Source organism: Nylanderia fulva, unplaced genomic scaffold, assembly GCF_048542155.1.
Source record: "Nylanderia fulva isolate GAGA-0341 unplaced genomic scaffold, ASM4854215v1 Scaffold28, whole genome shotgun sequence".
NCBI classification, from domain to species: domain Eukaryota; kingdom Metazoa; phylum Arthropoda; class Insecta; order Hymenoptera; family Formicidae; genus Nylanderia; species Nylanderia fulva.
Genome location: NW_028190347.1, coordinates 2,160,336 through 2,186,338, shown reverse-complemented (window position 1 = coordinate 2,186,338; position 26,003 = coordinate 2,160,336). Strand labels below are relative to the sequence as shown.

At 40.7% G+C, this 26,003-nt stretch overlaps 1 protein-coding gene and 1 pseudogene across 3 annotated transcripts in view; one reads left to right on the top strand and one right to left on the bottom strand.

The window, feature by feature from the left end:
- LOC114937648 (uncharacterized) overlaps nt 1–26,003 on the top strand; it is a 288,573-nt gene that overhangs the window by 91,868 nt on the left and 170,702 nt on the right. The gene's annotated exons all lie outside the window — the stretch shown is intronic.
- On the bottom strand, nt 19,244–20,760 carry LOC146722740 (uncharacterized; annotated as a pseudogene).

Below are 26,003 nucleotides of genomic sequence, written 5' to 3'. Positions count from 1 at the left end.
CGTCCGAGCTTTTCGACTGGCGGCGCGCGAGCGGCTTCGCATATTTTTGTCTGGAGAGGAGAGAAAGAGAGAGAGAGAGAGAGGACAATTTTATCCGCGTCGCTGGAAAAGAGAAAAAATTCTTCTTCTCGGTGATTACTGCCGCGATACACTTTAAGCCCTCTCTTAGTGTCCTTTTCTCTCTTTAGAGACCCCTCTAACGTTATCCACCTTCGAATATTTTGTTGGACGTTCCAAGTTATCAGCAATTAGCTCAATAATTTTCTGCCGCGCCCTACGGTTGACAGCTTGTCATTTTGACGGCTCTTCAGCGGCCCTCTGAAAAATTTCGATCTGGATTCACATTCTTCACTTTTATCCGTCGCTCTAGTTTTTAAGGCAGAATTTGAAACGCGAGAATCTATATTTAGAGAAAATGTATATTTGGAGAAAATTATTTTTTATATTATAATTGAAAACTGCACACTCGAATTATTATAAATTTCTTCCAATCGTGTCGTCTCGTTTTATATTTTTCTTACTCGCAGATACTTTTACGCCCTACGGGTCTTTAGTTTTCATTTATGATTGTTCGATGATAAAGTTTGAATCCTCTCGTATTTACGCATCGAGCGCGAGTGTGCAAAGGACAAAGGAATTGTCAGAATGAGAGAGAAGTTCTTTATTTCATTGAGTTTAGGAAAGGAGAGTCACGGAACTGCCGTCTGCCGAGGTATTAAAACTCCTCGAAAGTTTCGCGACGCGCGCCAGGTGATGTCATTATCGACTTCTGTGTCTTTCGTCGTCGCGCCGTCTCCACCTATTTTGCCTACCTTGGTCCCAGGTCGTGGGACTTTCGGCGGCGTTAGCGCTTGGATAGGTAATGTGACGCGTGTCTTCCCAGCACTCAGGCTAGACTCACCGCGGCGGGCTCTGAACTTGGCCTGAGTGCCAAGTTGCCTCGGGTATTAAGCGTATTAGGTACAAGTGGTTTCTGACTGGAGAGGGCATCGGTCATTAGCATGGATAGATTCGAAGGTTATTAGCCATTACCGCCATTAGGCGGCTCTCTTCAGGCCCGGACGTTCTCCTCGTTGTCGTCGTCGTCGTCGACATTATCTAGCATTGTCAGTTTCTATCAAAACCTCCGAGGAAACTTCGCCGTGACCATTTTCGCTATTCTCCGGACATTAAGAAACTCTCGTACCATTTCCTCGTAGTTAAATTAATCTGCGAGACATCTGTAATCATTTTTGTGCTCGTTCGATATTTTTGCAATACTCCGATGAACGTCATCTTTATTTTAACGGAGTAAGAAGAAGATTAAATCTTAAATGTAGATGTCATTTCTGAAACGCGATTTCGTGTTATTAATCAAGAATAGTAGACGATCGTAATTTTTTTTCCTCTCCTCAAGTCCCTTCTAATGTGTGTCTTATCGATTCTCTTACCTTTTTCCGCGATTAAAGTCAGTTTCCTAATGTCTGCCTCACGCGCGTGAAACTCGATCCATTTCCGCGAACCGATGTTTGCCGGATGGAAAACTTTGTCATCAAAGACCGTGGATCTGACGTCGCGTCGTTCACCGCGTGCCGGCGTGGCTGCGGATGTCTTCTATAACAGCAGCACGCTCTGGCATAGGTCTTCGGCGTAGGAAACGGAGAAGATGAGGACCGACGGATGTTTGGTACGTTGCGGTGTTGCCTCATATTGGATTCTGGCGCTTTCTCCTCCTCTCCCGTACCTTCTTCTCTTCTCCTCGCCGGTTCTCGAAGATGAAGGTGAGGTATCGTTCTCCGTAGCAGCGAGCGGAATTAACCGCAAGGGAGATACTCCTCCGGGACTAATCACGCGCAAGTTCTCTTGTCATTCGCCAAGATTGATTTTAGGATTCTAACGCGGAAAATAGTTCGTCGCCCGGGGTAGTAGCACGTAATTCAACCCTTTCGTGGTCTGCCGTTCTCCTAATGTCGGAATTAGAATATCTTACTCTATACATGCAAATGATTTCTCTTTTATTTTTGTTAAGTATTATCTCGGAAAATGTTTTCTTACAATTTTATCTCATATAAAATGCTTGCTTTATCTATTTAAGAAATATCTGGTTTTGATATTATATCCAATTACAATAACCACTCTGTGACAAATCACAAATATTTATATTTATAAAGAGAGATATAAATGAAGATATTAATTATAAAAATACTAAGTTAATCTTTTAAAGTCACATTAAAGCAATAAATTAGTGAGAACGTTAAGAATAATTACATACATAAATTAATTATGTACTACAACTTTCACAACTTTTGTTGATAATAATTTAAGCGGTGAGAATATCTTACTCTATACATGCAAATGATTTCTCTTTTATTTTTGTTATTTTTGTTAAGTATTATCTCGGAAAATGTTTTCTTACAATTTTATCTCATATAAAATGCTTGCTTTATCTATTTAAGAAATATCTGGTTTTGATATTATATCCAATTACAATAACCACTCTGTGACAAATCACAAATATTTATATTTATAAAGAGAGATATAAATGAAGATATTAATTATAAAAATACTAAGTTAATCTTTTAAAGTCACATTAAAGCAATAAATTAGTGAGAACGTTAAGAATAATTACATACATAAATTAATTATGTACTACATAACTTTCACAACTTTCGTTGATAATAATTTAAACGGTGAGATGAGATTTATATGCAACGTTTTAGAACGTTTACATTGAGCCTGGCTTCCGAATAATGTGGCTCCAGAAATAGACAAGAATACGCGAGCTTCCGGTGAAATACCGAGGTTATACGTGCGGCCCACGTTCCCATAGGAATTCGTCATCCTCTATGGAGTTTGTCCATCGAGCGGATACGAGTCGGAACGTTCCCGCCAAATGCTCGGTTATTTGTGTGACAAACGAGAGACGTCAGGGTCGCGCCACCCCCGGCTGGTCGTCCCCGTCCAGCACCCCCTCCCCACCCACCCCCTGGTCGCCATTCCTGTTCCACGTGCTCTACGTAGTTCGCGTTTAATCCATTGATTAATTCACTTCGTTACCGCGTCCTTTATGATTAGTTGGCCCTTTACTACCATTTTCTCTCCTGTACATACGAGCTGGAACTAATGCGGTCAGTCTCTCTCTCGCGCTCGCGAGCTTTCCGGCCCTCTTCTTGATACGATCCCGCGCTGTTCCGGACTAATCTTGGTACTTGCCGTTAAGAGTAGCTGGCATGAGAAACGAGGATGATAAATGGGATACCGATTAGGGAGGAAGGAAGCTAGAGCGAATTAGCAACACGATATTTGCTTTGACATTATTTTATTATTCACTTTACAAAATCTATATATGCCACCAATCTGCGGGATGATATCGATAGAAATAATTTTACATCAATGATATATTTGAAATATAAATAATGTTATATCAATAGTTTGAGCATTTTTCTGATAACTAATTTCACATCGTAGATGTAAAATAACACAAGAAAAAAAATTCATTTCAAAGATGGTTTAAAAAAGAAGAATTTGTGATGAAATTTCGGATTATTAAGTTCTCAATTTGTCATATTGAAACGATTCGTAAACTGCTACAATCTGACATTCTTATAAGCCATTTTTCTAACGGTTACGTTATAAAATCGTTTTAGCTTCCGTTTTACGAGCAGTTTTTCACGGCGTTAAAGAGATATTCGATTTATATAGCCATCCGTATTGTTCGCCTGTTATTTCCTATGATTCGAGTATTAACTCCGTTTCGCATTTACTCAGAGGAGTCTTTGTCCGAACGATTTTATTATACACACTATGGATGGAAATTCTAATAAGACGAATGTGACTATATCGTTGGCTGATTGCGATCCCGCCTGATTATGTTTTATCTTGATATCTGAAACTCTCGCAATTCAATGTTCACAGGAATAATTTATCGTTTTGAAAGCAGTTTGCTACGACCATATTCTTCAAAGTGCTGAACTATGAGAAAAGTTTGCTAGGGAACGAGTCGCTTGATTATTGTGTCATCGCTCGAGAGAGAATATTTACTATTATTTTGCAATTAATACGTAGCGCGTTCCGCGAGTTTAGACAAAAATCCTTAAATTGTTCCCAACCATGTTACTCTAGAATTAGCGGTAAGCGAGTTCTGACTGTTACACCGTCACACGAACTTGTTTAACGAGGCCAAAGAAACTGAGGGCGAACTTTCGCAGTTTTTACGCCACGGGGCTCAGTCCGACTTATCGAGCTTGAAGCAGAACAAAGTTCAAAGCTACGTTATCTCGGTGGGTATTGTTTTGAGCCCGGTTCGCGACCGGTTCGTTCTCGACTCTAAATGCTCGTCGTCATCCTCGCGCACTTTGTCCGATAATTTTGAAAACTTTGAGATTCCTTTAATGTCGCTTCCCGTTGGTATCATTTTTTTGCGTCTGCATCGTGGAAACAACCATCTTTCTGTTTGCAATTCGGCTAAGATATTTTTGTGACCTAGAGATAGATCAGTAACAGAAATATAATTATGTATGTGTTGTGTATTGAATGTAAGAGATATCGAATAATAATAAAACAGGAGCATAATAATTCTTGTTTTTCTCTTTTTAAACAAGTTTTATGAATATCCATATACTAACATATTATTTATATCTTATATAAATTAGCTTTGTATTTAGTAACACTTTTATCAGAAACTAATAAACTATTTTCTAGGATTAGACTTTTTAAAGATTGATCTTGAAACTGACATAGCGTTTTTTCGCGATTCAAATTTACTCACCTTGCTTCACTTTTTTACCGTCCATTAGTTATAGTATAGATTCACAGTTACGGTGGCTGCTTTGCAATCGAAAACAAGATAAATCACAGATATCCCTCGGATATATCTTTATAAGCCACCAAGAAATCAGAATCGATATAACTGCGTCGCCATCAATCAATTTCGAGATCGGATTTCAGATTCGCGCGGTCATAATGCAACGGGAAAAACTGATACTTTGCGGAGTGAAATTGTCGTCGAGGAATGATGCGCCTTTTTCTATCTCTGTCTATTTCGTCTGACGTTCTCCTGAAGTACTTCTTTTTCTCCTTGCGGCGTCTGTCGTCATGTGAGACACGCGGATGCATTCAGTAGGCGGACATCCCGCGGGACATTCCGCGTGATGCGAATACATATCGGTTGTTTACGCGCCGCGCTATTTTCGAAGCGATACGTCAATCCGATATTTGGGAAACTTTTGTATCCCGTCGCGCGTAGCGCGCAGGGTTTCGGTGTTTGGTTGTACGCGAAAAGGCGAAGAGATACCTCCCCGACTTTCCGTCCTTCCTGCAAGGCGAGCTTCTCTTCTCAAGCGAAATCGATCCTGATGCGAAGCAAGCACAGGAAGCACAAGCGATAAATCTCAATGGTCCGTGGAAGCATCTATTTCTTCTTGCTCCCCGCACAATTTTGATGCCGAGGGATCAGTCGGAAAAGATGCAAATGTAAAATGCAAGTTCGAACGTAGCAACTATATAGGAGCAATTTAACTGATAAATTTCAATAAACAAAGTTCAATACCATGGCTGATATCTATAATGAAATATTTAAAGGGAGCTTGAAAATACAATTTGCAAAAGTTTTCTACATTTATTTTAGATCATTTCGATTTTATAGTCCCAATTTTACTCAAAGACTACAATTTGCAATTTATAATATTACGTATATATATATATATATATATATATATATATATATATATATATATAATTTGTACAAGAAACAATTGCAAATTGTTGTGGCAGCTTTTCTGTTCAGTATAACAAATATTGAAATAGTTCAACCAGAACATACAATCATCTTTTTCGGTGATGTTTTGATTTTATTCAGTGCATTAATTGTTGAGAATAACAATATTTATTTTTATACAATTTATCTTTTTGAATCTAAATATACACACAACAAATTATACTAAAAAAGTTTGATATTCGATATATTACATCCTCTCTACCTATACCTATGTATAAGACTTTATATAAAGAGTTATATAATATACATGTAATTCTTTCGATTTATATATAAAAATACCTACATTCGTAAATACTGTCTACTGACAGAAAGCAAAACGTTTAGACGATCATTCCGGACACAGACTATGCGTGCAGTTGGCAAAAATGCTGATAATGAAATTGTCACGGAATATCAACGGAACTATTAAGGAATCTCGAAAAATCCTGTGTCAGACCACAGGAAGTAGATCGTTAAGCCGCGTTTTCGAGAGGATCCACGCACATGAATAAGCCGTTATGCCGGTGCAAGCTTGATAAATCGTTTTATATGTGATGGAGAAGGACGTATATATATATATATATATATAGAGGGTGAAAAGATACACGGTTGATGAGAAGGATGGAGATAGAATTTGGGAACGTGCGTGCGGCGACTACCGTCGGCTTAGTCGCGATAGAAGTCTCTCTCTCTCTCCCTTTCTCTTTTCTCGTCCATTTTCTCCTCTCTCGTCACCGTTATCCATGACGATGTGGGCTGGCTTTAATCGTTTCTCGTAAATGCCTGACGAGTTTATAATTTCCAAGTTTCTCCGACGTCCTGAATATCCCGCGGAAATTTCGACGCGAAGAGCCACCATGAAGATGGAAGTCCTTCGGAACGGGTTGATGTGAAAATTGTGATCGTAACTTAATTTGAGAAAAAAATCAGCATTTCGGAAAAGAGCGTCAATTAATAATTGCATTAAAGATAAAAGCACATTTTAATTTAGGTGCATTGAGTAATCTTTAAAATAGATATATGCGAATAGAGATTTTAATATGCGTATATAATTTTTTTCTATACAAGTTTTATATAAAATATATGTGAGAGGGAAGAAAAAATATGTATATATGAAAACGAGAATGCAGCTCGATGAGTAAATATATCTGTACTTTATAGTGTTGCTTGAATCTTTTCGTCTCTCGAGAGTGTTTCGCATCTCAAAGACTGTACCGTCAAAATTAATGTTGTGTGACGAGAATATGGATTAAGTAGTGAAGAAATTTCACGCGATAAATTATAGAGGAAGATCTGAAACTAAAGCAGTAAGTGAATTCGAGGGATTTTCACCCTGGCCATAAACTCACGTGTCTTTAGCGAGTTGGTATAGCCGGTAGGATTTCGTTGGATTCTGCGCCATTATTCGGACCCTTACAAATTGCTCAGCCAATAAATTATCTATAAAACGGCCAGACCGTCCGCTGCGCGAGATAACGGCGTATCTTTGCAGTTGTTATCGATGGCGATCGCCCGATTTATTATTACATGAGCGTGGACGGGGTTTAGCGATGGTACGGCCAAAAAGCTTGCCGCGCGTGTATGTTCTTCTCGTTCCGAACTATATCACGTACAGAGTATTGCCATTTTCCACGAGAATGCCTGCGATAGTCTCATGAGACACAGCTTGAAAAATTACTAGACATATTTCTTGTCTTTAATGCGCAGCGCAAGTATATTAAATATTTTTATGTATATAAAACATTAGAGATTCTCTTGAAATTAATTTTTTTTTAATATTACTCGCGAATGCATAGAAAATAATCTTGTAAAAAAATCATGCGTTTGACAAATCATTCCTATTGAAGATTATAAGGAAAAAAAAAATATATATATATATATTTATATTTCTGTCTGTGTGTAAAAAATAGAATTCTCTTTTTTGTAGCATTAGTCATTTAAAAGTGAAAAATTGATAGACTAATATATGACGTACATACATACATTCCCCATTCATATGTCTCCATTCATGTAAATTCTTCTTCTGCGGGAATGATGTGTGCGTTAGTCGGAGAATAAACAATTCTCGAGGCAACGGGTTTCGTGTAACCGCGCGACGAAATGAGGACAGGCGGATTCCGCTCGTGTTCGACAGGAATTTATTAGCCGCGCGCGGTCGCGCGCAACGGATGATACATCGCGGTGCTTTATCGCTGTTCGGGAAATACTTTCGGGGGTGAGCGAGCGCGGTAATGCCATCCCGTCGTATAGGCCATCGAATGGGTTGAAACGAACGCGAGAGAAGAGAAGAGAAAAGAGATATAAGACGCGTTCTCGGGGAGGATAGACGACGAAGGTCCGCTAATGTCTCGATACGTATGTTCTTCGTGTTCTTCGTTTCGCGGCTGGTATGCAGCACGACGACTCGGCGGAAGGAAGGTGTTCCTGCCGGGCGAGCACGAAGGGTGGCGGCGGCCTCGATGGCGCGAGTGGAGGGCTCTGATTTACCGAGGCAATCGCTCTTTATTTCTCTCCAGGCGGCCCTCCCGTCCGCCCCACCTCGATAGATATCGCCTTGTAATAGCTTTCCGTTACCTGAATATATCCGCCCAGTGAAATTTATCAGACGAAATCGGTGGAATCTATCGGGAAGCAGGAGGCATCTTGTGCCAATGATGCTTAACGTTGTTGCGTCTTACATATACATACGTTATTATACATATGTATCGTGATGTAATACATAGATATATCGCAACAGATGGAATATTTCAAGAGAAAGAGGGAGAGAGAGAGAGAGAATTTAAATAGCAATACAATTATTTCCATATATGTATATGATCTGCGTAAAAATTGAGTATTTTATATATTAATTATTTATCACGGAGATAATTGACAAAATATAATACGCTCTATTTTTATATCTATTCTTATATTTAGATTTCTTTTCGCAAAGAGTTCTAAAGAATTTTTTCTCAAACACTTTTCTTAATGTTCCATTTAATCCATCAATCAATTTCATTTTTTCTTTTTGAGTAAAATTTTTATATAAATTAATTGACAGGGATTTTGAGTTAAAACTTTGATCTTCACGATTCTTGAGATTTACGTAAGGATATATATTTTTTTAAAATTACTTTTACACGTGTAGTAGAAACAACTCAAAAATAAAGTTCTGAAAATATAATTTCGAAGATATTTTTAATTTCGAAAGCAACAGAGGAAATTAAAGCCTTGTTAATTAATACTAGTTAGACTACTTGACTTCGATCCATCGTCGTCCGAGGGCAGCACGCTGCAGAATCCTGAATCCTTCGCTTTAAAGCTCCTTGTACCTGGATTTAAGTCATCCTCTGCCCATACAAAGCGTAACAACACATTTTAATTTTCCCCTTTTCGTTATTACATCAGTTTAATGTCTCGCTTATTCGATGCTGTGATGGAAATCGTTATTTAAAGTTAGCATTATACACAACGTTGCATTCTCTGCAAGAACACAACAGTTGTATTTTTTTGAAGATGAAGCTACACAACTTGATATCTGATACCAAGAATATTATCACTCGAGTACAGCCACGATCAATCGCTGAGATGGTAGAAAAAGCAGGAGCGAGACAAACTAGACTAGTATATAGAAGAGAAAGGATGAGATTCGAGTTATCGCTCGTGAATGGATTTATGGACTCTCCCGCGGCATCAAGAGCCAAAGTCCGTCTCCTTTCTTTTTCCGTTCACGGGGCAGCCCCATTTCTTTTCTCCTGCACTCTGTCTGCTCGCCCGAGTCTCTCATGGACTCTCGATGCAGCCCAGATGCGGCCGCAGCTGCCATTGTTCCGGCGATCGTTATCCGAGCTCGCGGCTCCGAGCAAAAGTTACCACACTCTATCTGGAATCTCAATTAATGCCGCCGCCCTTATCGCGAGATCATCCCCTTATTATCGACGAGCCGCCCTCTGCCCCGTTCTTACGCAGCTCTTGCGGAATTTATCGCTATCCCCCTCTCTTTCTCCCCCCTGCAATTCACCGTCCCTCCGAGAATGCTTGAAGAAGAAGCACGCACTTCTGGAAAACCGAAATCGGCGATCCCGATAACGAGAACGATTCAACGATTTATCGATCGCGCCATGTGCTCGTTAGTTATATTTGGTCAACGATATCATCGTTCTCTCTGTCTGTGTATCGTTTGATTATTTTTGTTTATCTTACTGCATTATGTTGAGAATAGTTGAGAAATTTTGAGAGAAAAATTCGTACGCAAATGTCGACTTGCCACGATCGACATAATTGTTTCTACTGATCAAATAACCTGCTCGGTATAATGAAACGGCAAAAATTGGGATAATAATTATTCATCGAAACGCGAGTCTCGTATTTCGCATTCCGCGCGGCGGAAAGGGATCATTAATTTTTTTCGCTATATACCGATGAATAAAACAAAAATGCGCGGAAAGGAGGCAGAAATTTCACGGGAATTCGCTCCACGACAAAGCAACCGCGGCGTATTCGCGTCTGCAGGGCGTCGAACACGCAGCTAGCGTTTCCCTGAATGAAACTAATAACTGAATAACTGACAAAAATCGCTGCTGGCTGTTCGGCTGTATTTTTCGGAGCGCGTTTTCGTGCTTACAATGACCAACGGCCCGGTCTCGGCCCGCTCGTTGTAGCGATTTCCTGCTTTTAGCCGGTTCCGACATATTGCATTCGTTAGCTCGCTAGTTAACCCCCTTCAGCGTTGCCGAAACTCGTCGAACCAGGGTTGAGCTGGTCAGTGCCGAATATTTACTCGTTCTCGAAATATCGCGCACATGTAGCGGCAGAAAAACAGTCACCGCGTTTCAATACGAGCAAGCTTTGAATCATCATATATAGAATATTTGCAAATTTGCATCGAGCTTTGCAAAGTTATACAGGATTCCATTTTTGAGAACAATCTTTCTTCAATAATAACGTTATTTTATACGCAGTTTTTGTTGTAAAAATTGAAATTGTATAAATATTAATTATATTTTTTATTTACCAAAATCTTTTAATTTTAAATAAATTGAAAGATTTCTTTTAACTCTCCTGAATTTGTGAAAAAAATTTCTACTTTAGCTCATGTATTCCGATGTGTGAGGCACATTTGCTAATCTGCTGAAAAAATCTGCTGAAAAGTTTGCGTGTCCAGCAAAACGCGTGGTATAGGGTAGGTCGACGCTGTGTAGCGTTCATTTGCGCATGTTAATTTTGCTCGTTGCTACTAATTGCGAACGTGGTTTGTACCAAGTCTGCGCGAGCTTCCATAAGCCTTGAAAAATAAATATCTCTCGCTTATATCTCGTTATTACACAATTATATTTTCGCGTTGCATATTCGTTGCACGCGGTACCTTTCGCGGACCGTGATGCAATCGTCAGCTGCACGTGGTCGGGAGCGGCAAGTTTCTCACATTTTTCACTTCGCGCCTTCCAACGGCACGCTCTACGGACTCGTCAGAGTTAGCGTGAGTTAAGTCGGTGCAGCACGCTTGGAAAATTTTCAAATAAACCCGATATATGTACCTTCGTTTCTTTTCAGTATCGCTTACTTGTTCGTACTACCGAATATCTGTATCGAGTCAATAATGAAATAAGAATGTCAAAATTTCAATTTGAACAATCAGTTGATAAATAATTGCTACAAAATTGATAAAAATATTAGTACTTAAATTTTTATTATTTATAATATATGATAAAATCACGTTTCAAGAGGAAACTGAAAGCCGCTATTGAAATTATAAAAATTCGGAAAGCAATTCTGTTAGATAAGTGACAATATCGTTTAAGTTTCTTCTTCCAGAAGCACTTTTTACGACGTGTGTGCGACATGGCCGATAAAATGAACGACCGATGATTGTGAGCGTTAATCTTGGGTCAAGCCCGCAGCAAACAATGGCTAATAGGAGATGGCGAATTGCCGTATGCGTCCCCGTAACGCATCGTCGACCTTTCGACAAAATTTATATTCTCGTCGGTAGATAAGGCACACTTGTGCGAGGCGATTCGCGGAAGCCGAACGGAATCAACCCCCGGTCGACGTCTCTTCTCCCTTTTCGCGAAGTGTTTGCTGTTCGGTATCGCGACATTTTGCTGAGTCCTCGGAAAAGGGATGATCTCCTTCTAATCTGTGCTTCCGCGTTTGCGTTCATTATATCGATCGATTGTTTGAACGGAATCATTTTTTTAATGGAATTTCTCTAGAAGAGAACACAACAAATATAAACTATGTTTGATTAATTTATTTCTGTATTAATGTCATGGGATTTTGAAAAAGATCGAATTTTTTCTGATATATATTAAATCCGTGTATTTGGAAAAGAGCACAAGAGTAATGCAAATTGATCTATTTTGATCGTATTCTTAATTTTCTTTAGTTTCCAGAATTTCTATTATTTCTATTATTAAACACCGTTTCTTAATTAATATTAAATTTGTACATTTAGTTGTACAACCGTATACGAGAATGCGAAGGTGGTCTTCGAAGTTTATCTATATCGCGAAGGGTTAATTGATCAAGTCCCTTCGTCGCGTCCATATCTCTGACGAAGGGCTGACGTCACCTCGTCCGCAGCCCTGGCGATCCTGATTAGCATTAACGATTCATAGACCCGGGACTAACTAGGGTCGTCCTACGACCTCTCGCCATCTTCACCGTCTCCTTCTCGTTCTCCTAGATCTCTACCTACCTACCACTAGTTATCACGCCTGCCAACAAGGAGGTTATCTTTCAAGTTCGACGATTGACTCGATTTGCATAATGTTTGTCCGTTACAAACTATTAGTCTAAGTCGCCTCTCGACTACAGCAATCGTTTATAAGGATGTTCTCGCCAGTTTTGAGAGAAACATCATTTTTTTCTATCACGATTATATCTAGATGAATTTTCAATACATCGCAAATATAAGTTACAAAATATTCGAAATGACTAAAGAGAAAGAGAAAGAGCTCTTTGTCTCCGCGAGGGCAACATATCAAGCGATGCAATAGTGTGACGACGAAGGGTACGTTATTACGGGAGACTGGGAGGTCTTTCGATGTCCTGCAACGGTCAGCCGGATCTCTGGGGAGGTCCTTCGAATTTTCCAGTCGACGGAGGGAAGCTTGTCGGCCAAGTTGCATATTACCATTTCTCGATTCGACGTGCGAAAGGTCGGTGCGTGCGTGCGTGCGTGCGTGTGGACACGTCGCGCACTTCTGTGTCACCGCGTACACTCGGTGTTGGTCCCTTTGGCATTAGACAAGGGTATCGGGGATGTTCGGGGGTGCTCGTTGTGATTGGTGTGGGTCGGACTGACCATTTGAATACACGGCACTGTAATCACGACCGTGCTCCCTCTCTCTTTCTAACTCACTTCCTCACAGCCATTCTCCCCGCAGGCCTGACACTCCTTGCTCGTCGTACAGTCATCGCACTTCCTCACCCCCTCCCCCAACCCCTTACTCGTCCGCGTGGCTGTCCGGGGAATACCTCCAGATTACTACCACCGGTGAGCGGTCCTCCCATTCGTTTCCATCGTCGCCCGACCAGACCTCCTGGATGAGAACGGTATTGTGCCGAGTATTGCCAGATTGAAGTTAGGGAGATATATCGGCGCGAACGCGAGGATGTCCATTTCAGAAGCGACTCCCTTCATCTTTCGTGAAGTTTGCTTGACCAACAGTTCGGTTAAAATTCAACCAATACATATCATTTCTATACATAGCAAAGAAGAGAAACGTATTTCGATAAATATTATAAAATCCTGAAATGTCGATCAAAAATGAGGATCGTATTTTTGAAACAAGCTTTCAAATTTTAACTCGTAAACGGCGTTCAAACTTATAGACGACGAACCGCGCGGATTTCGCCCTTTCGTTACGCTGATAATCGAGTATGCGTAGGACACTTTCGTGTGCCCTAGGAGGGAAATTATCCAGGAGACGTCTCGTCGGATTTCTCTCGTTACCGCCTCGTTGCGGACGTGAAAACGCTCGCGTAACCGGTTTCGCATTTGCATGTTCACCGCTCGGAGGCAGAGAGCGAGGTCGGATGGGTTGGCGCGGATGCTGCGAGCTAGCATCACTATCGCCGTCGTCAAAAAGCGTCTCACATCCATTTTAATGGATCTTTCTCGAGGATAAAGGGAAGAGAGGGAGCGCGAGGGATACACGTAAATAAATACCGGACGCAATGCAGTTTATTAATATTCCGAAGTCGTCTTCATCTCTTTGAAAGCAAATTGTATAATGTAATATTTGGACGAAACGTAGCTAATGTTGAGGTGCAAGTTGCGAATTAAAAAAAAGATATATATATATAATTACAATTTATTTCTTTAACTTTTAAAAACTTTCTTTTCATTTTTGTGTGAAATATTAATGTACATTTAACAACAAGCAATATTTTTATAATAACGCTCTTTCATATTAAGCAAAAACGCAAGAAAAATACATAGACGTGTCAAACCCGCGAATGCGGTGCACAACTACATTTCCGTATTCGTCATGTATCCGGGTTACTTTGCCTAAACATTTGCTCGGCGCTTCAAGTGCTAGAGAAGCCTAACCCTTCGCTATTTCATTAAATTAGGAGGAGCCTGTCTGGTCGGTTAGTTGGTTGGTTCGTTCCCTGCCGCGATCTCTGTCTCTCTCCTCTCCTCACACGCTGCTGGATTCGCGAAACCACTGGAAACTTTCGCTTTTACCGTCATTTTATAATTCATGATATCGTCCTGTCGCTCGGATGTAATGCGGGTCTCGTTTCGTACCGTCGGCGGCAAGTAAAGAGGGTCTCTTCGTTCGTCGTGCTCGTCCTGTTGGCAGGTCCTTGCACTCGCGCGATTATGCGCTTCTCGCCATAAACACTCGTATAAATCACACACTTTATTATTGGTAACGAGAGAATCGTGGATCGACGATAATCGCAAAAGCGAATACTATATAGGTTCATTTTATCGCGTCGTAACTTTTAGACTTGAATCAAATAAAGTAGAAGAACGAAAATTCATGTTTCGGACAAGTCTTATGAAATTATTTTAATAAATTGTTTCACATACTTTTAATTTTTTTATCGACATAACTATATCGTAAAAATTATCGATTTGTTGTTTAATTTTTAAAAAATATATTTCTTTATATGTATGTAAAAAATATTTTTAAATGATCTTTCTAAGAGTGATGTGTTGACTGAAAAATACTTTTTTTTAGAATGTAACGTGTTATGCCGAGCATTTGCACGCTCAATATCTTAATTCGAATAAGTCTAAAGTTGTATCCCATTATGTCTAAGTATGCTGTCCCTCTACCCCATCTTTGCTTTACTATAATACATTCTCTATCGCATTGCCTGCCTTATGTGCGATGTACCTTCAGTCTCTGTCTCTCTTTCTCACTTCTCTGCCATAAAGCGTCTCTTGGACCACCCCTTGATTATTCTTCATTGGCGTAGAGATTAATTAAAGTGACACTTTTATTCTCCCATTTTCGTTGTATCATTATTATTAAATAATTTTAACAGATCTATAAAATTATCTTTAAAATTATCAATAATCAGATATAACGAATTTTTCTATGGAAAGTCTATATTTGTTATTAGACACTTTTGTCTATCAATTTTACTGTGTAGAACGTAATACTTTTTTATAACTACTTTGTTAGATATAATTTTGATTTTGAGATAAAAAAGAGAGAGATGTACAATTTAAATTCCAAGTTTTGACACATAATTTTAACTTAACACTCAAGTATCATGTTGATCGTTCTTAAGACGACAGATGTTACGCCACTGGCGAAGGGTTGAGATCGACCGTCGGTGGGTGTCTCCTCTCTTTATCTCCTTGCACAGATTTTAATATAAATTATAATCTAATGTCGTTTCTTAATACCTTTCCACCCCCGACCATCGCCACCACCACGGTTTCTCCGGACCCCAAAACGTCGAGGTCATTATTAGGGATTTCTCATTATGCGATCAATCATTCTCAGGGATCGCGAAGCTAATTTCTTGCGTCAATTAATATTGCGATAGCGACCATCGACGGAGAAAACGTCGACGGCATTCCTTTCCTGCCTTACGACCGGCATCGTTCCTCATTTTCGTATCATTTAACATTCAATAGGACATCTCGCTTAATGTTGCAATCATGCTCGCTTTTCGCGAGTCGTCAAGAAATTGCTAAATAATTACGAAATCATATATCATGCATGCTGCGTCTACTTTAAAAGACAACTGTCATTAAAATTAGAATACATAATAATAATATTTATTAATAAAATTTTTGATTTTTGAATGCTTTAACACATATATATATATATATAAAAAGTGATATTAATTAAAAAAATATATCTTGAATACTAATAGAATATGGATGTAATATGCATTTTTGTTTACTTATTTAATCGTGCGTGAAAATAAATTCTATTTGTCGAAAAATAGGCATGCAGTTGCAATTATGCTATTATATTTAATTTATAAATAAATGAACCGAGAAACGTCAATTGATTATAAATGCGACGAGTCAGTTTCGTGGATCGAACTGGACCGACACATGTGAGACTGACGGCGCCCCCGAGACAATAAAAATTGCAGACGAGATCGCGGAGGTTGATCTCCGAAAAAGCCTCCTCGATGCCTCGAGGTAGTACGTAGAGCGAGAGTTAAGATAGAGAGCAAACCGATGGATTTATGCCTCGGACCACGAGGCATCATCGTTCTTCCTCCGATGGATATATGAGTCTATATACGCGCTTCTCTGCGCATCTCTCTTTTTTTCCTTTCTTTCTCTCTATTTGTTCCCCTGTCAATATTTACCTTCGTACGCAACGCCTTGGGTTCCCGTATTTACGAACAAATACGCATATACAGATATATAAACGTGTCGTCCGTGTTTGCCTTCTTATATCTGCCTGTATCTTGCGCTGCTCGCCCCTAAAAGCTACCGTCGAACGCCCCTAAAATCAGATCAGTAACCCCTTTGGCAAACTTCAACTTCGATGAGCCCGCTGTAAGATATCTTGATGCTCCGACGACTTTATCGTGCTCTACTGGAGCAATTATTTTTACTTTGTCGATAGTAATGCACGGTTTGGAAGATAATAATTAAACATGCAAAAGTGCCGAGTGCATATTAATATTCTTGGCAATGAGTAATGTAAATAACTATTAGCAACTCAAACAACAAACATATAATTCGACGGTCGCTTAAAGAATATTTAAAGAATCTTTTTAAAGGGAGAAGACAGAGAGAGAGAGAGAGAGAGAGAGAGAGAGCGCAGTGCGCAGCATGTTTATTATTCATTTCTTTAACGGCGAATTCTCTAGTAGAATACTCCGGTGATTCCACTCTTGCGGGGATGTTCGAAAAGTCCGGGAGTTGCGTCTCCGAGGAAAGGGGATTCGAGGGGTGGCGACCGAACTTTGGACTTTGAACTTTGCCGCTCGAGTGACCTCGCGGCCGTTTTATTTCACTTTCGGCCATTAACATACTTCGCTTCAGGATTTTTCCTACTTCCGCGCAAAGTACTAGTGCCTGCATAATTACCGTCTCACCGTCTTGCGGTTTTCCTTTTTCCTAAAGCAATCGGCTGGGGAGCAAAAACATGGTCTCAAATCTTCAGTTTTAAGATAAAGTACTTTATATGTAATTATGTTTTCGAAAAATTATTCGAGAAGCAAATAATATCCGTTTACGCGACAAACGTTACGTGAAATATTGCTGTATCAAATGTATTTCAACGATATTTATAATGCGCTAGGAGAAAATCGATTGTCTCGAAACTATCATGATGCACTATTAACGAACGGAATCGTTCTCAAACGGCGGGTTATCGGGAGCAATTACATGTCAGACAAATACTCTACTTTCGACTCGGAGTGGATCCCTTCTGGCTGTCGTTCCGGTGTCGGCTATAATTCCGGAGAGTACCGTCGTTTATTGTTCGCGATAGCTCGGAAACAGAAGCGGGGCGCAAAAAGACGAAGCCGGGAATCGGTGGTACCCTGAAGAAAGGACGGCGGTCGCGCGAAACGGAGAGAAAGAGCAAAAAGAGAAAGCAGCCAGTCCAGGCTTGTAGGAAAGCTCTTTCCTGGACGACGACGACGACGAAGAGAGCTTTTTCCTCCTGGGCGCGGGCCATGTATGGACCCCACGACCACCTACGAGACGACGCCGGCGTCGTCCTTCTAGCCGGCAAAAAGTAACGCGAAAGTAAGCCTATCGTGGGAGGCGTGGAACGCGGAGCTTTTCCCGAGTGTGTCTCTCGCCGGCGAGCTTTCAGCGAGAGTGGGGCCACGCTTGCGCGCACGTTTCCGGCAAGAGGAGGACCGACAAAGAGGACGCGGGAGGAGAGAAAGAGATGGGAAAGCTCTCTAGTATTTCGAGGGTAGGACGGGGAGGGATGAAAACGTCGTCGGGGCAGGACGTTCCAACACTCCTCTTCGAGGCTTGCGAACGCGAGGATGTTTTATACGTCGCTACCGCGTTCAGGATATATTTTAGGTACTATTGATACAGCAAATTATATACTAAAAATTGCATACATCGCTTCATATTGTATCGAGTCGAATACGTACAAGCTATTCTGTTCTTTTAATATTGCGGTTATAGAGTTAGAAAATTTAATTTAAATTATGTGATAAAATTATGTGATACATTATATAAAGTATTTTATTTAGCAATAATTATTATATTACTTTATTAATAATTGATTTATATAAGAATATATTGCAAGTAACATTATAGACAAGATAAAACCATTCATTATTTATCGTTATTAATTAGTTTCAGATTAGTCTTTTAAATTCTTATGACAGTTTCCTAATTTATTCAGTTTCCAAGTTTACATACGTCTGAAGGATTAATCATCGCGTGAGCGTTATTGTATTCCGCATTCACTTTTACTTTCGCTTCTCTGGCCAATATAGTTTCAAAAGTATTGATGAACACTGTTAGGCGACAATATCAAGGCGGCCGTAAACGTGCTTGTTAATGAGATAGCCGGTTGTAAGTTAAATCATTTAGGAAACTTTGAACACGCAGAGTCGATCATCTTGCACCGCGACAAAGTAAATATCGCGATTGTTCATTAAGGCATCAAAGCACCGCACTGGATACAGATTATCCGTCAACATTATCATCACGCTTAGTGTGGCGAATGATGTATGGAAATTGATTGCAATCAAACAAAAGCCGCGTTGTCACGGCGGAATGATCGAAGCGAGGAATGACGCAAGATTCGTGAGGCAGGGAAAGCTGATGCGAAGGAATTTAAGGAATTTCTCGAATAATGCATTTGTTTTTTACTCTTCGATTTTTTTTTCCAAACACGCATATGTTGTGTTTTAAATCTTAATGCAAAATCGCGAGTTGTTATAATACGAAGCGTGTAGTGTAGCATTAATAAACCATGTACGAGAATCCTCACGTTAATTACAAAGCCTCGGATTTACGTTGTGAATAAATGAAAGGAAAATACACATTTATAGGTATATGTACGTGACGACAGAAAATCATTTATTTATTTTAATAATATTACAATTCGTAATTTGAGTCTGTTATTGACTAATTAATTTTCTGATGCTAGTTTAACACGTGTCTTTACTACTTACATATGATCATACTGATATATGATTTACATGTATCTGATAAATGATCATCTTTGATATCGACGCGTATATTAATCGTGACTACAAGTGGAAAATATCGATAGATATTATCGCGTAGAGATCTTTCTATGCCTGCTGGCAAGACAAAAAAATATAAATGCATACATGTCTTGGAACTAGAACGACCTACATCTTCTTATGGCTTGAATGCGAAAGCATGGAAGTGTCGTATACAGAACATTCATTCTATCTTTACATTGTGAAACGGCGCTTAATTGTTTCAGCTGCAAGATACCGATACTTTATTTCCGGACTGCAAGACAGTTTTTATTTTCGCTCGTACAACGTGCTCGATTTTACTGCCGTGTTTAAAACGGTATTTCCTTTAGTCGCTCTCGTCTCTTCTCGCATTATTCGGTGTGAATCTGAGAGTAAATTTTCGATTTTTGCCTCCCTCTACCATCTTTCCGCATCTGGCCGACGCTCCGTCCTCGGACAACTTTGGAAGGAAGCTGGAAGGAGTAAAAGTTGCCAACGGTTGGCGGAAAGCAAGATAGAGAGGCGAAGCGAGAAGAACTACTTCATTGGTGGAACTTAATTCACTTAATAGATTCTAAATGGAGTAACTCCGATCTGGCAAGACTCGGCCGTTTCTTAAGCGTCGGAATAAAAAGTTCTTGTCCCGGTGAGAACGAGGACAGCCGACGCACTTTAAAGATAGGCTACGATCAGCAAAGTGAAAGTGACCAACGAAAACAACTTTGAAAACGTGTCAAAAATAATTGGCACAATCGTTGAACAGCGTGATTTTAGAGAGAATTTCATTTAATATATATTTGAAATGTCTTCGCCTGCGCCATATTTTTTTTAATTATATTTTTGATTAAGATTTTATCCACATGGAATGTAATGAGAGATAAATGAGCCGGTAAAAAGATGAAAATTGCGATGAAATAAATTTAAATACACAACTTTTCGTCATAATCGTGCATATGACTTCAAAGTTATATGACATTCCTACAAAATATCCCTATAATAATCGCTATTTGATCAGACAAGCGAAGAGAGAAAAAAAAAGAAAAAAAAATATATTTCATTTTCATGTAGATGGAAGAAACGTGTCAGAAAAATTAGATGACAATCTAAATCGAATATATTTGTTATATTACATATACTATACTTCCATAATTCCTGCCATCGGCAAACCGGTGAGGTTTGTCCGACGTTTGCTTTTGATGCTTTTGAGCTCGCTGAAGTGCTGGCTCGTGGTATTGGTGCAGGTTCGAGGGAGCCGACCAAAGAGAAACGCATCGGTCTCCGGTAGCTAATTTATGACTTCGGAGGTGAATTTTGTGCAGGAAACACATCAAAGTTCAGTAGCGGTCAATGCAACTCACGCACATACACATACGCGTGTACGGGGGCGAGAAAGAGGATGGTACGTCTGCGCGAGAGAAAGAGAGATAGGTTAAAAGATGAGGGACAGGTAGAAGAGAGAGAGAAAGAGGGGGGGGAGGGGGAAGGGGGATAGAGAGAACGAGCATGGAGCTTCACGGACGGTAAAGCAACCACGGGCCGCGCTCTAACTACGTTAAAAGTTTTAATATTAGTTTAGTCGACGGCCACGGTAGATTGAGACGTAATTCCAGGTAATACCAAGGTTCTACGAGCTACTTCCAGCTAATACCGAACGAAACGCGTTCTACAAAGGACCCTCTAGTCCCTCTCCCCTTCACCCCGTGCTCCTTAATCTGCATTAAACTCGACGTTCGGTAGCCCGCCGTCTACCCGTCGGCTGCGAACGAGCTCGCCATTCACGATCGTATGGTATCTTCGGTTTTTCCGCGAGAGATCCGTCGACACTCTCTCCCTTTGTGCCTCGATAAACGCAATCTCGCGATTCGGCCGCAGCGATTTCAATGACACCGTTGGAGAACATGTTCGATCCTTCGCTTCGTCGTGCTGTTATGTTTGAAGATTGGGGAAAAATATATATATATATAGTATGAATATGTATACGCCAGCGCAATGCAGTGTTTTTTTTCTGCAAAGTGGTTTCGCGAGATGAGAAAGTCTGATATTAGATTTATGTCGAGATGCTCTTTACGCTTCTCTCTCTTGCGAAAGTCTCGTATTTTTCCCTCGCAAAGCTTTGTTTGCGAGATATTCCGGAATGACGTTGGTGCGCGAAATCAATACAGATGACGATAACTATGTTATGTGTGAATAATTATTTACGACGAAAGACGCAAGATCAGCCGCATCATATTTTATAGTTGGTAAAATAGCTGGGAGACAGCTGACTCGAAAGCTCGCGTATAGCGTTTATATGTATTGTGCTTATATGGGAAATCAATTTAGCGGAAAAAACGGGGTTACGCAAGGGAGAATGGAATATTTTCGATCAGCGTTCAAGAATATACAATTAATGTGCAGTATATCTCATGATTAAAATTGCTTTCCCTCTTTCTTCCTTCTTCCATCAGTTAACTCGTCATCGCTCTCCAAAGATCTGCCATTTGGACCACGTATGCCGTGATTTCTCCCAAGATCACCGGCTGCTGCAGTTTACGCGCACCTCGAGCAGAGAGATTTACCCTCGTTGCTGGTAATTGAGCGAGGCGAAGGGTCCGCGCTTCCGAGTTCTCGTAATTTCTTGTCACACGACGGACGTTTTGGAGTGAAGCGCGGCAAGGCGCACAGGGAAGCGAGGGAATAGGAAAAAATGCACCTGCGACGGGTAATAATTTGTGCCGTCCAAGCTGCGGCGGTGGTCCCTGGGTGAGGGATGACAGGGGGTTGGAGGGTGGATTGTGGAGAAAGGGGAAAAGGAAATAACTCGGAGGTGGACCACGCGTTTTGCTTGGAACCTCGTCTCCGTACTAGCAAAATCGTACTACGCCCTATCTTTCTCCCCCTTCGCACCTCTCTTCCCCTTCTCTTTCTCTCTCCTCTCTTCCATCGCTCTCTCCCTCCCATCTGTTCTCGCTCTCTCTTCCTCAGAGACGAGTCGATGCGTGCGTACGAACACAAGCGAGAAAAGTTTTACTCTCACCAATACTGATGCGCGTCTCCAACGTCGCACATCCAACCTTGTCTCTCCTCTCTTCTCGCGCTCTCGCATCTCTCCTTCTCTCTAATCTAACTCCTCGCAAACGCGCACACCAGCGCGTATCGGTGCTGCTCAACGTCGGCGGTCTCTTCCTCACCAATACCAGGTTGAAATCCTCCTCCGGCTCCTTCCACCTACCCCTCTTTCTGCTTCCTTCCCTTCCCCCTCTTTCTCTTCCACCGCTGTCCTCCTCTTGACGGTGGTGTTGTACGACCTCTCGGGGTTGCTCGTGGAAAATCGGCGCTCTTCGTCGACGTCGCGGCGCGGACGGTTCGGACGGGCCTCGTAGGGCTGCCTAACGTCGATCACGGGTCTACGTCTCCTCTTTTGAGCTTCCTCGACGTGTCTTCCGGATCGCGGTAAACGGAGAAGAGATCAAACGGTGCCCTAGAATTGTACGAGAGAGAGAGAGAGAGGTAATCTCTCGCGGTAACCCAGGAGGCTCCCGATATCTGTACGATCATCGATTGACGTGGAAGATCTCCCGCTCATCAACGTAGAGTGAGTACCAAGACGCATTGCGAGTCTCGCTTCAACTCGGAGCAATCTCCAATCTCTCGTCACTTTTTTTCGCTAGGAACTTTCGAATTTACGATTATATTTCCAAAGGAAAAATCTCCTTCCTTAATTTGTGTTCAATTTTAGTACCAAATGTCTCGTAAATATTTGACAAGTTGATAAGATTGTATAAAAAATCTTTGTGCGTAATATGTGACGGAGGGAGAAATAACAAAATAATTCTTCTTAAACATAAATATGTTTTTTATCGTCACCATAAAGTTGAAATTTGATTAATAACTTTATATTTCACCTTTGATATTTGACAAGTTGATAATATAAAAAAAGCTTTGTACATGTGACGGAGGGAGAAATAAGAAATTTTATATTTCTTCTTAAACACAAATATTTTTTATCGTCAGCGCAAAGTTTGAATTTGATCAACAACTTTATTTGTCACTCCTTCGTCTACGCGATATTTGTAATACATCAAGGTAGCGATTGTGCGTCACGTATCTCTCTCTCAATGCTTCTTCCACGATAGTCAGTCGAGTCGCGACACTGCATCTTTGTAAACCGCATTTTCTTCCCGCTCACTGCACAATAACACAAAACGTCACTTTCTTCACGCTTTTTTCAATCGAATACGTATTCGCACAGATCCGAATTCGCGTCGTTCCGTCTGGAAAACGCATGACTTCGCGACCGCGGCGGCAGATTCGCAGGTAGGCTCGTAGGGATGTGCCGGCACTTGCACTTGGAATTTGGTTTTAGTCAAAGTTTCCAAGGTGAAACCGGTTGTGCGCCAAGTGCGCGCATCTGCGAGGGTATACACCTCACAAGGGGGGTTAAAGAGGATCGGGAGGGGGTCTCGGTCGGGAACTTTGTTCTTGTTCTTGCGAGGAACTTCGGCCCACCTTCCTATGTTCCCCCTTGCCCCCCTTCCGTGCCCCTCTCGCGTCTTGGTGCCATTGAACAAACTAGTCCGCTTCAACGATAGTTACTTCTTTCTTGTTACGCGGCTACCGAGTTTCGCGCCGCTTACGGAAGGTTGTGGTGAACTTGATACCCTCCCTCTCACTCTCCATTTCGGCCGCGAGGGATTACCGGGATTCGGGGTTAACGACAGTTGGCTTGTCCGCGTCGTCTTCCCGACGATGACCACGAAGGCCAAGATATCAGCGAATACGAAGTTCGTCGATACAGCGAAATCAATGCTGTTTTCGAGCAATCGGGAATTCTTGTTGGACATCTATATCACTGGTACTCTAAACTCAAGTTTCTCTCCTTCGTTACGTGATTGGTATATATATACGTCTTGGTGGACATCTTGGTGAACGCTTTCTTTTCAAATCATTGCAAGAACTTTGTTATATTTTTGCACCGTACGTTTGTATAATTTCTAGTTGAATGTGTCATTAAAAATATTGAAATTTTTTTGGCTTTAAACATTAAAAACAAGGAAGTGAGATATATAGTTTGACGTTGTATACATTTGAAATATTTATTGTTCAATAACCATTGTTGTAACCATTGTAAAATGTTTTCTGTTTCAACATTTATTATTTCTATTATTTTGTTGCAAGATATGCTAACAAGATTTCAAGAGAAGCAAAAGATGCGCTTTAAAATTAATTTATAGCAAGCCATTTGAAAATAATCAAATGCTATTAGCCGTAATGCTGTTATTAGAAATCTTCAAGATTTGACACAGAATTCTCTGACGTTGTATAGTGTATAGCATGCTGAACCGCTGGCGGAGACGAACATCTCGGTCAGTATTTCCAAGAGCATGAAGCAACATTCTGTTCCTTCAGTCAGAGGCCAGTTATCGTTACGGTATCAAAAGAAAAACATTTATTAGCGAGCAGTTACTTAGCTCATTTCGGGAAAGTGATCAAGTTTTGACGATTAAATTAGTTTTTAAGAATTCTTCTTCTTCTTCGAGAGTGTCACCTTCGCGATGAACGAGAGAGAAAGAGACAAAGGGGGAGAGATCGAGCGCTAAACGGGAAGGGGGAGAGAACACGAGAGAGAGAGAGAGAGAGAGAGAGAGAGAGAGAGAGAATGAGAGTGAGTTGGTAGGGGAATTGTTACCCGAAGTTTAAACTTGGTTGTCGACTGCCGTTAACAAGGTTTGCCATGGGGCTGGTTCAGTAGTGTCTAGGTCTCGGGGTGTGCCACATCTCGCGTTCAGAGACGCTCGTCTTCGTCGTATTCGAAACCGGTAAACCGATCACGCGACTTTGTCATTTTTCTGCCCCGGGTATCGCGATACCGTCCTCGAGCAAACGATTTCGACGATAGTAGCTGCAGTCATTTCCGCGGCGTGGCCTAGGGAGTAGGGAACTCTCAGAGTGTTGAAAGCTTGAGGATTAGTGATCGCGAAGGACGTACAAGAGAAACAACCGTGAGATCCCGATTCAGATGCTGTTTCGGACTCTACCGACATATCGTGTATCATGTAGGTATTTTATAGATATTTAGCATTACTTATATATGTATATGTAGAAATGTTTAAATATTTGAGGAGTTAGTGTCGTATATGCTTTTTGCGATGACCTGGTTGTATTTTTTAACGTTATATTAAAAGCCTCGTGAGAGAAACTAGTGACTGACGGACGCAAGTGAATGACCTGCAAGGAGATATTAATTCGGAATATTTTATCCGATTTCTACACATTTGGCATTATTCAATTATTTCGTTTTTATTATTTAACAAAAAGTTACATCTCCGAAACAAATATCCGCAATTTCTATAAAATAAACAATTTTTCTTTTTGCTACTAATATTATTATCGAAACTCTTCTCTCGATTTCGATATTTTGATATTCCGCAAGTTTGAATCTTGTACATTGTAGGGAGATAAATATAAAAACAGAATGTTCTCTAACACTGCACATTGCATTGTAATCTGCTTTCGAGGGATGAACCGTCGGGTATCACAATACCGAAACAATGCACTCGTTTCAATAATAAGGGTCGGTTAGAAGAAGATTCTAAAGTTAGGTGGTGTGCAGGGGTAGAATTTGGGTGGAGAAGAGTCGTAGCCCGGCGCGGCCACCGCCGCTCCTAAAGCAACC